We start from the raw sequence: 5,000 nt of genomic DNA on the forward strand, positions 1-5,000 counted from the left end.
AAATCAAATTCAATGACAGCACCGCATGACTGGCATCTATGCTAGTAGAGCACTAAGAACACCATCCAAGCGTGATTGTTACCAGGGCCGCTGACTGGCTCCTGTGCTGGGGGCATGTAAAAAGCACCATTTGAGCGTGATCATTACCAGCGTCGCCTTACTGGCACTGTGCTGGTGGCACGTGAAAAACAACATTCAAGCGAGGTCGTTGCCAGTGCCACTGGACTGGCTCCTGTGTAGGTGACACTTAAAAAACACCATTTGAGTGTGGCTGTTGCTAGTACTGCCTGACTGGCTCTCATGCCGGTGGCAAATAAAAGCACCCACTACACTCTCGGAGTGGTTGGCATTAGGAAGGGCTTCCAGCTGTAGAAACTCTGCCAAATCAGATTGGAGCCTGGTGCAGCCATCTGGCTCACCAGTCCTCAGTCAAACCGTCCAACCCATGCCAGCATGGAAAGCGGACGTTAAACAATGATGATGATGATGATGATGATGATGATGATGATATATATATAATATAATATAATTTATTTACATCTATTTTTTTTTTTTTTGTATTTCTTTTCATTTGAAATTTGTCTTTATTCTCAGGGCAAAGACAGTTGAAGTGATGGTAGAAGCCACTTCTATCTTTTCATGGTTCTGGCTGGCAGCGAATGGGTTTGGCAATTATCCACAGTAATTCTTTGTATATCAGTTTGCTGCTGGATAGAGAAAAAAAAATAATAATAATAAAATAAAGATAAATTTCAAACAAAAACAGTAAAATAAACAAATAAAAATAAAAATGAAGAAAAATATAACTAACAATAACAATAACAGCAACAACTACAATAATAGCAACAACAACAACAACAACAACAACAACAACAATAATAATGATCATAAACTCATAGTATGAGAGAGATGAAAGTTATTGATGGTATCTCTGAGTTATATATTATCTAAAAATGTGGATTTTGTGGTACTTTGGAATTAAATAGAAAAAATTCTTGGCAGATTTATCATAGAAAGTTGAACGAAAGTATGTTTTAAGGTTAAAAATTAGTAAAAAAAGACAATAATTAATAAATAGAGGAAACTATTGCTTATCTTGTTTTATTAATCATGTAAATATGAATAATGTGTTTAATATTATATTTAATTATATGAATTCCAGACGATGATGCATTAGTATGGATTTTCTGAAGACAGAAATTATGTTTGTTAATAATCTTCAGCTCACCAGAGCGCTGTAGTGCACTGCAGTGCTCTGGTGAGCCACAGATTATTAATAATGATAAAATAATGGTTCTCAAGCAATTCTATTTTCCTACATTAACCAATGTGCAATATTTTACATTTACTTAATGATTCTTTCATGTCAGCTTTAACAGATACTGTAAAAGCTATATCATACTGGTGAGTTCACAATACAGTCAAAACATGTCCAGTGTTGTCTGTCATACTTGTTAAAAACAAGTTAAAACTATAATAGTACTGACTATATTTTTTTACTTAATACATAATTAGGCGCAGGAGCGGCTATGTGGTAAGTAGTTTGCTTACCAACCACATGGTTCCGGGTTCAGTCCCACTGCGTGGCACCTTGGGCAAGTGTCTTCTACTGTAGCCTCGGGCTGACCAAAGCCTTGTGAGTGGATTTGGTAGATAGAAACTGAAAGAAGCCCGTCGTATATATGAATATATATGTATATATGTATGTGTGTTTGTGTGTCTGTGTTTGTCCCCCTACCATCGCTTGACAACCGTAACTTAGCGGTTCGGCAAAAAGAGACCGATAGAATAAGTACTAGGCTTACAAAGAATAAGTCTTGGGTCGGTTTGCTTGACTAAAGGCAGTGCTCCAGCATGGCCACAGTCAAATGACTGAAACAAGTAAAAGAGTAAAGAGAGTAATTATTTCTCGTTACCTTTTTAATGCTACTTATGTAAAGTATTTCATCAGTTTCTGCTAATTATGGCAGCTATATTTATCTAACAAAGTAAGTGAAGGGAGGTTTGTATGTTCAATAGTAATGATAGTAAGATACGTATCTCCCCGGTAGAGTTATAGATAGTTAAGCTTGACAAGGTTAAACTTGAGGATTACAAACAAAACATCATCATCATCATCATTACCATCATCATCATCATTGTCATCATCATCATCATTGTCGTCATCGTTATCATCATCATCATCATTGTCTTCATCATCGTCATCATCATCATCATCATTGTCTTCATCATCATAATCATCATCATCATCATCTTCATGCTAGCATGGGTTGTGTAGTTTGACAAATTACCAGCAAGCCAGAAGATTGTGCCAGGCTCTACTGTCTGCTTTGGCATGGTTTCTACTGCTGGATGCCCTTCCTAATGCCAACCACTTTACAGTGTGGACAGGGTGGGTTTTATGCAGCATCAGCAGCAGTGAGGTCATCAAATAGCTCACAAGACAAGACCCCCACCCCTCAACAGATTGGTGGGTAGTAGTATAGAGGGAGGTGGCTTTGTGTCAGGTGATGAAAAGTTAGAGTATGGGTTGAGGGACAGAGTATGGGTTGAAGGGCAGCAAAAGAGATACATAGCTACGTTAGTAAGAGAGAGAGAGGGAAGAACAGAGAGAAAAGAGAGAGAGAGAGAGAGAGAGAGAGAAGAGAGAGGGGAGAGAAGATGGTGAAGATGTGACGGGGAGGTGAGGGGTACATTCAAGTTACAAGATGTATATAAATGAAGTGGGACAAAGGATTAGATAAGGTGAGTAAGTGACCCATACTCTGTGAGTGAAATTAAGTAAATAAAGACTGTGTTTAAGGCCTCTTGGTTAGGATCATCATCATCATCATCATCATCATCATCATCCTCATCATCATCATCATTGTCATCATAATCTAATGTCCATTTACCATGCTGGTATGGGTTGGATGGCTTGACTGGAGCTGGTAAACTAGAGAACTGTACCATCCTAGTCATAGCGTGTCATGCTGAGCTGTTTTCATATCAATTCAAGAGCAAGTTATTCAATTTCTTGAACAACTGATTCTGCATTGCCAAATAATGGACGTCCACCAATGAAGTGAACTCACTAATCACATGTGAGGACAAAATCTGCTCCCAACCCCACCAATATATGGGAAACAGTGAGTAATATATTCCCTGATATTGCAATAAGCCATCAGGCTGAATAAAAATTTCATGAATGCAATTGAAGCAGAATTAAATTAAAATAGCCATCTATGTATCATAATTAGTGTAAACACACCATTGACAGGATATTATGTTTTGGGTTTTGTCTCAAAGAAAAATCTCTTCATAGACATGTTGTGTTAAAAATACAGAGTAATATATTGCAGTGAAATGAGATGAACACCAACAGAGCATTGACCACAAGAGTGATATTTATCTTGCTCTGATATGTATTGTTTTTTTTTTAATATAGCATCTGTTACCTTTTATCTATTACTTGTTTTAGTCATTAGGCTGTGGCCATGCTGGGGCAGCACCTAGAAGAATTTTTGTTGAATACATCAACTCGAGTATTTATTTATTTTCTTTATGCTTGGTACTAATTCTATTCGTCTCTTTCAACGAATTGCTAAGATATGGGGGCGTAAACACACGAACACTAGTTGTCAAGCAATAGTGAAGGACAAACAAATGCACACACACATATATTAATGATAATAATAATATGACAACAAAAGAATGAATGAGACCTCGATATGTAAATAGAGGAATTTACCTATATATATATGATATAGGACAATCACTTACTGATTGTTCTATATTATACACACAAACAAACACACACACACACACACACTCATATATATACATGGATCCTGTGCAGGTGACACATAAAATACACCATTTCGAGCGTGGCCGTTGCCAGTAAGACATTCGAGCGAGATCGTTGCCAGTGCCGCTGGACTGGCTCCTGTGCAGGTGGCACATAAAATACACCATTTCGAGCATGGCCGTTGCCAGTACTACCTGACTGGCCTTCGTGCCGGTGGCACGTAAAAGCACCCACTACACTCTCGGAGTGGTTGGCGTTAGGAAGGGCATCCAGCTGTAGAAATTCTGCCAAATCAGATTGGAGCCTGGTATAGCCACTTGGTCCACCAGTCCTCAGTCAAATCGTCCAACCCATGCTAGCATGGAAAGCGGATGTTAAACGACGATGATGATGATGATGATACATTGAGCCTCCCAGAGGCAATGACGGGAGACCAAGACCTTTGGAGATATGCTGTGATTGAGAAGACCTAGCAACTAAAGTGAGATTACAGATAGGGCCGATGCCAGTGTTGCATGTCTGGCCCATTTAAGAGTATCCTTGATGCTTCGGGCGATATGATATGCTTGAAAAGACCTGTTGAGTCAAGTAAAACCAAAATTGTAGCTGTGGCAATTGTCCCCTGACTGTCTCCCGTTCCAGTGGCACATAAAAAGCACCATCCAAACGTGGTTGATGCCAGTACCCTCTGACTGGCTCTCATGCCGGTGGCACATAAAAAGCACTACCTGAACGTGGTTGATGCCAGGACTACCTGACTGGCTTCTGTGCCACTGGCACATAAAAAGCATCCACTACACTCTTGGTATGGTTGGCGTAGGAAGGGCATCCAGCTGTAGAAATTTTGCCAGATCAGATTGGAGCCTGGTGCAGCCGCTGGTTCTCCAGACCTCAATCAAACTGTCCTACCCATGCCAGCATGAAAAACTGACGTTAAACGATGATGATAATGACATATATATATATATATATATATATATATATATGACAGTTTTCTTTCAGTTTTCATCTACCAAATTAAATCACATGGTTTTAGTTGGTCCAAGTCTATAGAAGACCTGCACTAATGAAAAACTTTTCTCTCAGATAAAAACCACAGCATCATGCATTCCAAAGGTGTGTATATATGTCAAGTATGATACACAGGTGGTGAGTTGGTAGAAACGTTAGCACGCCGGACGAAATGCTTAGCAGAATTTCGTTTGCTGCTACA

The 5,000-nt window shown here is 39.1% G+C and overlaps 1 long non-coding RNA gene across 1 annotated transcript in view; it reads right to left on the bottom strand.

The window, feature by feature from the left end:
- LOC128248871 (uncharacterized) overlaps positions 1–5,000 on the bottom strand; it is a 45,412-nt gene that overhangs the window by 18,054 nt on the left and 22,358 nt on the right. The window contains exon 2 of the long non-coding RNA XR_008265000.2: positions 539–707. This is a non-coding gene — a long non-coding RNA (uncharacterized LOC128248871). The remainder of the gene's footprint in view (positions 1–538; positions 708–5,000) is intronic.

The sequence above is a fragment of the Octopus bimaculoides genome, chromosome 1 (genome assembly GCF_046866305.1).
Source record: "Octopus bimaculoides isolate indiv1 chromosome 1, ASM4686630v1, whole genome shotgun sequence".
Lineage (NCBI taxonomy): Eukaryota > Metazoa > Mollusca > Cephalopoda > Octopoda > Octopodidae > Octopus > Octopus bimaculoides.